This window comes from Lathyrus oleraceus, chromosome 7 (assembly GCF_024323335.1).
Source record: "Lathyrus oleraceus cultivar Zhongwan6 chromosome 7, CAAS_Psat_ZW6_1.0, whole genome shotgun sequence".
Classification (NCBI taxonomy): Eukaryota; Viridiplantae; Streptophyta; class Magnoliopsida; order Fabales; family Fabaceae; genus Lathyrus; species Lathyrus oleraceus.
In genome coordinates this window covers 103904819-103917999 of record NC_066585.1, presented here as the reverse complement: position 1 = coordinate 103917999, position 13181 = coordinate 103904819, and positions in this window count along the sequence as shown.

Below are 13181 nucleotides of genomic sequence, written 5' to 3'. Positions count from 1 at the left end.
ATGGGAAATTACATTATATTAATTAATGGTTATTGTTGAATTAGGAGACTAAGAGACATTTGAATAAACCGTGTGTTTTGAAAAGCACTACGGGAACTTTATTATATATAGAGAGATTATAACTAATTACATGATATAGTTGATGTGTGACTATTCGATATACAATTATTCTTAATATTATATTTACAAATATCAACACTCCCCCTCAAGCTTTAGCATATAAGTCAAATGCACCAAGCTTGTTACATATCTAATTAGTTCTAGGGCTTCGCAGAGATTTTGTAAGCACGTCTTCCAATTGATCATTAGAGTTGAAAAAGTTTGTGACGATGTCACCTGATTCGATTTTCTCTCTGACAAAGTGACAGTCTATCTCAATATGTTTGGTCCTCTCATGGAAGACTTGATTTAAAGCAATGTGCAATGCAGCTTGATTATCATAAATAAGTGTCATTGGTCTTGCTTCTTCAATTTGTAGTTCCTTGAGCAATTGTTTTAACCAAATAAGTTCACATGTTGCCATTGCCATGGCCCTATACTCTGCCTCGGCGCTTGATCTTGCAACTACGTTTTGTTTCTTACTTTTCCAGGGTATAAGGTTTCCTCCAACAAGTACACAATACCCAGAGGTGGATCGTCTATCAATCGGTGACCCTGCCCAATCAGCATCGGAGTATCCAACTATCTGAGTATGTCCTTTATTTTCATACACTAGACCTTTTCCTGGAGCACGTTTGATGTATCTCAGAATCCGGATAACAGCATCCATGTGTTCCTGACAAGGGGAGTTTAAGAACTGACTTATCACACTAACTGCAAAAGAAATGTCTGGACGAGTGACCGTGAGATAATTCAACTTTCCAACCAATCTTTTATACCTTTCTGAGTCAGATAGAGGTTCCCCCTGATTGGGTAGTAGTTTGACACCTGGATCCATATGAGTATCAGTTGGTTTAGCATTCAACAAACTTGTTTCTTCCAAAATATCCATAGCGTATTTCCGTTGAGAAATCACCAAACCATCTATAGATTGGGCTACCTCAATACCCAAGAAATAAGGAAGTTTACCAAGATCTTTTGTCTGAAATTGATTTGAGAGACGTTGCTTTAACTGGAGTATACCCTGCTGATCACTACCAGTTATGACAATATCATCTACATACACAATAAGATAAATACACCCTTGGGCTGAGTGACGATAAAAAACAGAATGGTCAGCTTCACTATGGACCATACCAAATTGTTGTACCACAGTGCTGAATCTGCCAAACCAAACTCTCGGAGATTGCTTAAAACCATAAAGAGACCTGTATAACCTACACACCATATTCGGTAACTCCCCCTGAGCAACAAATCCAGGTGGTTTCTCCATATATACTTCCTCTTCAAGATCACCATGTAAAAAAGCATTTTTGATGTCAAGTTAATGAAGAGACCAATGTTGAATGGCTGCAATGGCTAGAAGAAGTCTAACAAATGTCATCTTGGCTACAGGCGAGAAGGTATCACTATAATCCAATCCAAAAATCTGAGTGTATCCTTTGGCTACCAATCGAGCTTTAAATCGATCAATCTTACCATCCGGACCAACCTTCACTGTATAAAGCCAATGACAACCTGCTAAAGATTTCCCATGGGGTAGAGGAACCAGTTCCTAGGTACCATTGCTTTGAAGAGCACACATTTCATCAATCATTTCTTGCCTCCACTCAGGGTGAGACAATGCTTCACATGGAGTTTTAGGAATAGAAACAGAAGACAAAGAAGACAAACAAGTATACTGCAAAGGGGAAAGACGATGATAACATAAATCAATATAATGTGGAGAAGGATTTCGTGTTTGACGTATACCTTTTTAAAGGGAAATCGAAAGATCGGACTTAGGTTGCAGGACCAGATCCGGTGATGGTGGAGGCGTCGAAGGAGAGTCTGCAATGACCTCAGGGACAGGTATGACCTCAGGGATAGGGACGACATGCGTTGGGTGACGACGATGATATGTTTGAAGTGGTCGAGAAGTGGATGGCTCAGGAGCCCTAGACTGATGGGGGATAATGATAGGCGGGACATTAATAACTGCCGGAAAAGGTGTGGGAGTACTTTCTTGAATGGGTTCTAGAGTTATGTGACTGGACTCGAAATATGGAACTGACTCGAAGAAGGTAACATCGGCCGATACTAGGTATCATTGTAGAGTATGTGAATAACAACGATAACCTTTTTGGGATCGATGATAACCAAGAAAGATACACTTTAGTTATCGAGATGAGAGTTTATCAAGACCAGGAGAGAGATTGTATACAAAACATGTGGACCCGAAGACTCGGGGAGGAATTGGGTGAAGTGGGGAATTGGGAAAAAGGATTGAATGAGGGATTTTATTGTTAAGGACAGATGAGGGTATGCGATTTATAAGATAACATGCCATTAGCACAGCATCCCCCCAAAATCGAAGTGGAACATTACCATGGAGAAGTAGGGTCCGAGTGGTTTCTACAAGATGCCGATTTTTGCGTTCGGCTACCCCATTTTAATGAGGTGTATGAGGGCACGATGTTTGATGGAGAATACCATTGTGTGACATGAAATTCTAAAATTGTTGGGATAAATATTCACGGGAATTGTCACTTCTTAAGGTACGGATAGACACGCCGAATTGAGTTCTTATTTCTTGATAGAATTGTTCAAAAATAGAAAATAATTCAGATCTATTCTTCATTAAGAATAACCATATGCAACGTGAAAAATCATCAATAAAGGTGACAAAATACCTAGACTCAAGAGTAGAGACAGTACACGAGGGACCCCAAACATCGGTGTGAACTAAAGCAAAAGGGGACGAAACTCGTTTATTGACTCGATTGAGAAATTGACCACGAGTGTGTTTCCCTAGCTGACACGACTCACAATGTAAATTAGATACCTTCGATAAATTTGGCACCAAATTATGTAGTTTGGAAAGACTGGGATGACCTAACTGAGCATGGATAGTGAGTGGAGAATCTTTGGCTGAGCATGTCCGAGATGACATTGGGAGGTAACAAAGGCCTTGAGACTCACATCTGACACCAATCGTCCGTCCCGAACTCCGATCCTGCAGGGGAACATTATTATTAGTGAAGGTGACATATCAATCAAGAGAACGAGTTAAACGACTGACTGAAAGTAAATTAAATGGACAATTAGGTACATAGAGGACAGAAGTAACCGAGAGAGAAGGTAGAATTCGAACAGTACCAATCCCTTCGGATCGGGTTTGAGAACCATTAACAGAAGTTATAGTAGGTAAGAAACCGGATGTAGAGAGGAAAGAGAAAATATTTTTATTACCGGTAACATGACCAGACGCACCAGAATAAAGGACCCAAGATCCAAGAGAAGATGATTGAGAGAGACAAGCAGATGAATTACCAGTGTGTGCTACCAAAGCAGTAGAATCTAAGTTCTGATAATTCTGATATCACCTGAGGAAATCATCATAGTTTGGCGTAAAGTTATGAGGAGTAGCCATGAGTATCGGATCTGAAACAATTTCCCTATGGAGAGTGGAGCGGTGGAAAAATTGTCGGGATCGGCCGTTGAATGTGATGTCACGTGCGGAGGTTTCTGCCAATGAAAAGTGGGGAACGACTGGATCAGAAAAGGCGCTTCTGCTGGTAGGTTACCGGAGAATTTTGAAAAGTGAGAAGCAAACCGAAGTGATGACACAGTTTGTAAAAAAAATTCTCACCGGAAGATAGTGGGTCAACCGGGTAAAGCATGACGAAGAAAGAATTGCCTCTTAGCAGGCTCTAGATACCATGTTGAATTAGGAGACTAAGAGACAATTGAATAAACCTTGTGTTTTGAAAAGCACTACACATATTTTATTATATAAAGAGAGATTATAACTAATTACATGATATAGTCGATGTGGGACTATTCGATATACAAATATTCTTAATATTATATTTACAAATATCAAACGTTATCATTTCATGGAGGCTTTTGCTATCTTCGGGGCATTTTTACAGATATTTTAGTCTTCATGCACTAAAACATAATGAATTTTAATTAATATTTATATTGGTAGAAGTTTGCATGAACACATATTTATATTCACGGGGGCATTTATTTCTACTAAGATAGTTCGCATAATGATTGTTTTGTCTGTTTAAGTCTTTAATGTTGCTTAAAAGAAGTATATGACATTTAATGAAACCCATAATGTTTTAAAATTCTATCCACGATGACATTTATTATTACTCGGTTAGTTTTCATAATGTTTGCTTTGTATGTTTAAGTCTTTAATGTTCCTTGAAGAATTACACCCCTTATCCCTTATTAATAAAGCTTTCTAAGTTAGCAAAACCCTAAACCTATATTTTTTCTCCAATTTCATTTGTTATATAAGCACTAAATGTATTGAATGCTTTTCACTTATACTTATCCCACTATCCAACCTACAACTACATAGTACGTATTCCAATCCCGCTAATTACATATCCTCATAATTCAAAACTAACTTTTCATAAGTATAGACACCACTCATAATGTAAAAAAATGTTACAATACTAAACTCGTCTTTAGTATTTCTAAAGCTTGATAATCATGAATGGTGATATTCAATGATGATATTTTCATTAAAGGGTAATTATAATCTCTTTAAATTTTCAAAGAATCACGATTAATGATTACGATGACACATCCATATAAAAAATCTAATTATGGGTCTCCATGACATGAAAATATTATATCATTTAATGAAACTATACATTCTAAGAAACTTTTACATCAACAAGAACATAAACGATGACTCTCTTAGTTTCCATAATGTATGCTTTGTCTGATTAACTCTTCATTGCTTTAGAAATTGATATATCAATCAACAAATATGTACATCAACATTACTAATTAAAGCCTATCATACCGTATCAACTTTTGTTATCCTCTAAGACATATGTGACGACTATGTTAGTCTCCATGACACAAAAATAGGGTCGGCCCAACACAAATAGAATCCTAAGGCGAATTCCAAAATAAAATAGTTTAATATGATAAATTTTATATTTATATTTAAAAAAATTAAGAGATTAATTATTTATAAATAAAATACAATTTACAATTTATAATCTATAAAAATAAAAAAATTATATTACCTCAATTATATTAAAATGGCTATTTAATAAAAAAATAAAATTGAATGTTTTATCCTATCTACTAATAACTAAACAATCGGCTACTTATTAAAGAAGTAAAAATGAAATTTAAAAAAGAAGAAAAAAAATTACATCCTAAACGTGCAACATAAAAGCCAAAATGAAAAGAAAAAGGCAAGATATTAAAAACATTGCAAATTACAATTATAAAAATATGTGTTTTTTTTCTCACTTGATATACATTTATTGTCACATTGGTTAGAAATAAATGAGGCCCAAGGCAGTAGCCTATGTGGCATATCCCTTGGGTCGGGCATGCACAAAAACATTATACTACCTCCATTTTTTATTATATGTCACTTTGGAAAAATATCGTGTACCACAATATAAGTCGTTTTATAATACCAATGAATCATTAATGTTATTTTTCCTATTATACCCTTAGATATTTATTATTCTCTCTCATTTCAATTATGTCAATTTGTCTTTCCAATACCAATAATGAAGGATAATTTTGTAAAATCCTTCATAATTTATCTTTTTCATACCATAATTATTACATTTCTTAAAACGTGTGAAAAGTCAAAAATGACTTATAATAAAAAAACGGAGGCAATATCATTTAATGAAACTTTAAATTCTAAGAAACTTAAAATTTATGTTTTTTATATACATGAGGTCATTAATGAAGCCTCTCTTTATTTTTCTAATATATGATTTCTGTGACTAATTTTTTAATGCTTTGGAAATTGATATAGCATTTAATGACAATAAACCCTAAACCATATACATTTACATGCAACAAATGACATTCCCTTATACCAATGTTACTATACAACTTTCAATCAGTATTCACACATTCCAATCACACTTATTTCTCATCTCTATAAATGACATGTGACTTCTCATAATATATATCCTCTATTATAAATGTCTAAAACAGAGACATCTATATCCCATCTCCATTTCCTTTTCACTACTCTCCTCAATGACTTCACCTTTCTCTTTCATCCTCACATTATAAATTCGAAAAAAATATTATCGTCTTCAACCCAAAGAGAAGTTTCAAAATATAGTTTCAAATTTCATTACTTTAATGGAAATAAACATTAATGAGTTTAAACTATTTATTCAACGCAAAGAGAAGTGACTAGCCTTTAATGATTATCTATATTGATAGTAGTTTTGCATGTAAATCTTTTTGTATTCATGAGAACATTTAAGACTATAAGTCATGGGAAATTACATTATATTAATTAATGGTTATCATTTCATGGAGACTTTTGCTATCTCTGAGGCATTTTTGGCGGATATCTTATGCACTAAAACATAATGACTTTTAATTAATATTTACATTGGTAGAAGTTTGCATGGACACATATTTATATCCACGATGGAATTTATTTCTACTAAGATAGTTCACATAATAATTCCTTTGTCTGCTTAAGTCTTCAATGTTTCTTAAAAGAAGTATATGACATTTAATGAAGCCCATAATGTTTTAAAATTCTATCCATGATGACATTTATTACTACTCTGCTAGTTTTCATAATGTTTGCTTTGTCTGTTTAAGTCTTCAATGCTCCTTGAAGAATTACACCCCTTATCCCTTATTAATAAAGCTTTCTAAGTTAGTCAAACCATAAACCTGTATTTTTTTCTCCAATTTCACTTGCCACATAAATACTCCATGCATTAAATGCTTTTCACTTATACATATCCCACTACCCAACCTCAAACTACATAGAATGCATTTCAATCCCACTAATCAGATATCCCTACTATTCAAAACTAACTTCTCATAATGTATAGCCATTACTCATAATGATAAAAAGGTTACACATACCAAACTCGTGTTTAGTATTTCCAAAACTTCAATTATGATAATCATGAATAACAACGATATTCAATTACGGTATTTTCATCAAAGAATAATTATGATATGTTTAATTTTCCAAAACATCGTGATTAATGATTATAATGACACATCTATAGCGGTAATTTCATGGCTATCAAGCTATGGATAAGCTTGACGTCAGTAAAACCAGAGTCGTCACCGCGCTTTTGTTGTTTCCAAGGGAAAAGCGAAAAGTACGAACAAAACCCAAAGATAAGAAGTTTTCAAATCAAAACTAATAAAATGTCAGAGATTACAGGTAAGGGGGTTGGTTACACAGAGGGAAGGTGATAGCACCCAAAGTATCTTAGGTACTCCTAGGGAGACCTTTTTTGTGTGTGCATGTGTTTTGGTATGAAAGATGTTTGCAATAAATAGAGTGTGGAGATGGGAAAAGAATTTATTAATTATATTTTTGTGTTTTATAAGACCTTCAGACTTGTGCCTACGTAGCAACATAAAATGAGGGATCAAAACCTCGTAGTTCGTGGTAACAATTTCAAAGTGAGTGAGTTGATTTTTAACAAAATTTAAGTTTGAAAGAGGCACAAAAGGCCTAACAGAGTTTGAATGGGTGTTAGTTCTTTTTGTCTTTTGAAATTTTAAGTTAAGTATGGTTAAGTTTATTTACAAGTTTGATCAAGAAAAATAGTTTGAAAATACAACGGCATAAGGCCAAAGTTTCTAACTTGCAACCAGGTCATAGTTTAGAAATCACAAGCAAAGAAGATTTTGAAAGGGGGGGAGTTTTGAAATTTAAGAAGTGGGAGGAAATGAAGAGACTAATCCTAAGCAAAAATTAAAAGTTAAGAGTTGAAAAGATCTGACCAATGGGATGCAATCCAATAGACAAGAATGTCATATAGAACCCCAATTTTCTCTTGAACTTTAGAATCAAACAATATCAATACACACAATAGCAAGGTGAAGAGCAAGGCATCAAATAAAGATAGCCACATCCAAGCTTAGCAACTCCATTATCTTCTTCATAGTCTCCCATGTATCAGATGACATGCTCCTTGAATGACTCAGAATAAGGCATTAGACATAGGTTCAAAGTAACAATTACATCAAGACCATGTAGCAGATGAACTCAAAAGGGATCTCAATACTTGATTCAGATGAAGGTTCAATTCACAATGATTGGCTTCAGAAAAGTGGGCATTGGCCAAGTCCTTTTTGTATAGGGAATGTTGCCTAATTCTAAGTTCAATGTCTCAGATCAAACCCAACAGTCCACACAAACATTTTTAAGGGTTTTTGTTGTTATTATGTACATTAAGGTCAAAAGACCACAAACACAAACAAAATACACAAACAAGTATATACAATCACAATATAATCACAAGATATGGCTCAAGTGAGCAAAGTGAAAATGACATTAAAGTAAACAAAGTTAAATGGTATGAATAATGGCAAATGATAAAGACTTGAATTTAAAGTGCAAAAGGTAAATGACTTGAAATTAAAAGTTAGTCAAATGTTAGTTGATTAGAAGTTAGTATTGCTTTTGCTTTTTTATTATTTAAGTCATTCTTTGGAGAACACTCAACCCTCTATTCACAAGCATGGATCCTTGAACCAAGACATCTTCCAAAGGAAGGAAAAAAGGCCAAGTTTCCATAGAATACCATGAAAGGACGGAGACTTACAATCTCACTTACTAGAATGTTACGATTTTGGGTCAAATTTTAGCGCTATGTTAAGCAATCGTAATTTGACTTATGTAGAAGTCACAACTATTTGAGGCCGGGCAATAGAAACTTTAGTGTTAATGGATGTTAGAGATATGGTATTATGAACCATACTCCTAAAATATACCACACTTAAAAGAAAATGGCAAGAGGGTGGACCTAATCTCATTCATACTTATGTTGATTTTGCAATCAACTAGCCTTAGGATATAGAGATATCATAGGTCAATGAAATGGATGAGATAGAATGGGATTGAAGATGAAGAGGGAGGGGAAATGAAACAAACACAAATTGGTCATGGGAGTGTAGCACCTCAAAATTTGCCCTCCCCGTTCATGCATTCATTTAATTTTTTAGGTCATTTATCATTCCATGTTGCATTGCACCATATCAGTCAGAATTGGCATCAAGAGAGTCCTTTGGACAAAATAGCAAGTATTTCCTTAAGATGAGGATCATATGATATTATGTTGAGCTTATATGAGCTTTGGTTCCATTTTGGAGCATTTTCCCCAAGTGGTTGAGGCTCAAATTCATCAGTGCACTTCCAGGTCATTTGAGGACCATAAAAGTCAACTGTACAGTCAACTGAGGGCTTTGAGTTGGGGAAATGGTTTGAGACACTTCATTCATGTCCAAAAGAGGCCTATTCATCATGTCAAACATCTATCTTGAAGGTTTTGAAGTCAAATCAAAAGTTTCCAAAAATGGAAAGTGACCTGTAATTCAAAGTTTCCAAAAATGGCAAGTTTTTAACCATATTCAACTTGACTTTCCAACACCAAAGAAGATTCAAATGGATTTTTGGTCAACATGAAAGTTGAATATTTTTCTCTCCTCTTTTCAAAAAGTCCTATATCATGATCATCTGATGAATGGTTGGAAAGTTATGGCCAAAGGATCACAATGTGTACATGGAAGTTCAACATGGCATAACTTTTGATCCAAAACTCCAAATTGAGTCACTCTTTTTGCAAAATGCTCCTTGTGACCAAGAGATTCTAAATCAATCATTGCCTTGCATGAAAAAAGTTCATACGACCACTTGTTCATTCAAGTGCATTTTGGAGGGAAAATGCATAATTTGAAATTGGTTGATCACATGAGCCAAATTCCAATTCTATGTTGTTCATGAGCTGATTTTAAGTGGAATCAAGGCATCACATGGCACTGTTCACGTGCACTTTTGCCATACATAGGTGTACTTACCAATTTTGCCATGCACCTCATTCTTCCTTAATCACAATTAGTCAATGCTTAAACTTGATTTCAACATGATTAAGGAGGAGTATATAAGCTTAATCCTAACTGTTTTTGACAGAATCACAATTTCAGATCTAGAATCCATTTTCCCTCCAAAAACTCTCTCACTTAAAACTTGAAATTTCTTCACATAACTCATGAATTTTCTTGCATAATCTGGTTCATTGACCATTATTGAGTAGGAATCAAGCATTGGATTGGAGAATTTGGTGCAGATTCGTGCATACACAAAGCTTGAACATGAAGATGGAACTTGAAGATTGAGCTGGATTGGAGTGCTTTCAACCATCAATTCTTGTTTAAAGCTTCAAAGCAATCATAGAGGAGAAGATCTGGAGCAGGAGAAGCCTTGAAACCACGAGTTCATCTCACTGCACTTCAAGAAGGTTGGAATTCGATGCTCTCTTTTCTCCATTTTCTGTACATGATTAGATAGATCTTTCATTGCTGGTGATGCTGATGGTTTTAGAATCAAAAATGGATAAGTATTGAGTAAGATATGATGATTTCAAGTTTGGTTCATAGAATTTCTTTCGTTCGATCCGTGCGTATCATGGAGATTTAGGCCAAATAATTGTTAGATTCGTGTTCTACGTTAAGAGATCTTTCCAACGGTGTATAATATGTTCAATTCTGGAAAAAAAGTTATTGTTGCGCCGTCGGTTTCATCGGGGAAGACGGTGGAAACCACCGTCCTCCGCCGTCTATAAAAGTGGCCTAGGGTTTCCATGGACGCGCGCATTAACCTCTGTATCCTCTGTTCGATCCTTGGCGTGAGCGATTTTAATTTTCCATTCCATTTATTTTCCATGTGAAACGCAGCGTTTCACTTGTTGAAACGCGCCTGTGACCTTAGGAACCTCGGTTCGAACCTGGCATTGCTTATTTCCATTTATTCCAATTGTTTTGTTATAGCGCTTCTTTTGACCTTCACGTCCCTGGTTCGATTCCTTGCGCTGGCATTCTCATGATTTCCATTTGATTTAATTCTTGAGCGCCTCTTTGACCTGGACGACCTGTGTTCAATACTTGCCTATTGCATTTTTTCTGAATTTCATTCATTTCCATTTTTCCAATTATTTCATGTTATTCATTTTATTTCATTCAACTTCTAAAATTCATAACAAATAGAAAAATTATCCAATTTGATCCAAACTTTTTTCCATATGCTTGTATTGATGGCTTTTAATTTTTTAGAATTAATTTCATGATTTTAGTGGTGCTGGATTTTTAATTGAGATTGCTTATTTAAACATGATGCCATAATGATATGTTGTGCTAATTTATTTGTGAAATGCACATGGTTTATCCAATTGCCTTGAAATTTGACATGCTTGATCCTAACATGTAACATGAGTTTTTGGCTTTGGTTTGAGATTTTTACCATTTAATACCACTGTTTTAGACACATGGACATATGTTGTGACATTTGGTGTAACATTTGGTACCTTGTACTTGTGCATTTTCATTCATACACCATTTGTTTACTTCTGGACCTATTTTTTTGGTATGATGCTTGTCTTAACATGTTAAATGCACATAAAAAATTTCATGATCATTGGATTCATTTCTGTTTTAATGTGGATTTTCTATGTTTGATGTCCAAGTTTGATCACATTGTTTGCCTTTGCCTTATCTTGTTCATGTGATAACTTTGCCTTTTGAATTGGATTTGGTCCTTTTGAGGACTCTTTCTTGTTTGATTGAATGTGCCTCATGTGAAGTATGGACTTCTGTTTTGACTATTTGACTTGCCTTTGACCCTAGTCTTTGCACTAGTGGTTTGTACTCACCAATTGTGTTTGTGTTTCAGGTATTTAGCACTAAGGATTGGTGTGGCCTCATCATTTGAGATGCCATTTGCTTTGTTTACTAACTCTTGTTGTGTTGTAGGTCCATTGATGTGATGAACTCACTTGAGTGATTGCATTTGAGACTCACCTTGTGTATAATTGTTGGATGATTCCTCTGTTGTCTGTTTTGGTTTTCTGAATGTAAATATTAACTGTGTGGCTTTTTGTACAGGTACATTAGTCACTTTTAGCTCTTGCTTGAGCTTTGCTTTGGAAGTGTGGTTGGTATACCACCTAGGTAACCACTCTTTTTCTCCATGTAGTCTGGAAGTCCTGCCACCTTTTTGGCAGGCATTTGGCTGAAGTCCTCCTTAAGAGGCAATGGCTGTGTTTGTTTATATTTGTGCTAAAGACCTCCTTATTGAGGCATGTTACTTGTTAAGTCCTCCTAAGTGAAGAGGCAATTGACAGATAGAAGGGATTAGCAATCAATCCCCTGTTGATCGTTGAGTCGTTCATTATGCTCGCACTACGTGCTGATGCTCTTGAACCTAACCCAAGATCTTTGTATAGAGTCAGTCAAGTGGAATAGGGTCCCTCATTCTGGATCCCCACACTTTCTTTGATTTGAGCTCACCCAGGCCAGGGTTAAGAGCACGAGGACTTATCCTCATTTCCTATTCATCAGCTTCACCCTAACTCTCAATGTTAGTGGTTAAGAGCTTCAGAACACCCCTATAGTTTTTGCTTGTTTGTCGAGGTTGATATGACCCCTTGACTAAAGCCTAACTCTTGTCTGAGCCTCTTGTTTGCATATAGAGTGTGATGCTTGATTGCTTGTTTGCTTACTTGTGAATCTGTCATGTGTTTGCTTTTCATGCATGTTGGTTTATTTGTTGTTTAGATTGACTTGCTTCCTGTGCGAGTTAGGTTCTGATTAGAGACCTCAACTTAGGGATCGTTTGCATGATAACTTTTAGGCTCGAGTCGTAGTCTCCCTATTAGTTCTTTATCTCCCTGGTCTCTGGTTAGGAGAGAGTTTCTCCCATGTTAAGGGGAACTACGTCGCCCTGATTCTCATACCAGATGAGATACGTAGGCAGGAGATTGAGCGAGATCTCTCCGGGCGCCCTTTTTCTTTTTTGCACCCTTTTGTTTTTTTGTGTGCGTGTTCACCCTTTTCTATTTTTTGAGTCAACCTTTTTGTTTCCTGTTTTGTTTTGAGGAGTTAGATGTAAGACCATTGATTGGTTATCTGTTTCCTGTTTTGTTTTGTGGAGTTAGATGTAAGTCCATTGATTGGCATTCTGTTTCCAGTTCTTGTTGTTCTCTTTTGAGACTTGCTTATAGTCTCCCCATAGGATTGCTAGACTTCGTATAGTCTCTCGTTTGCAT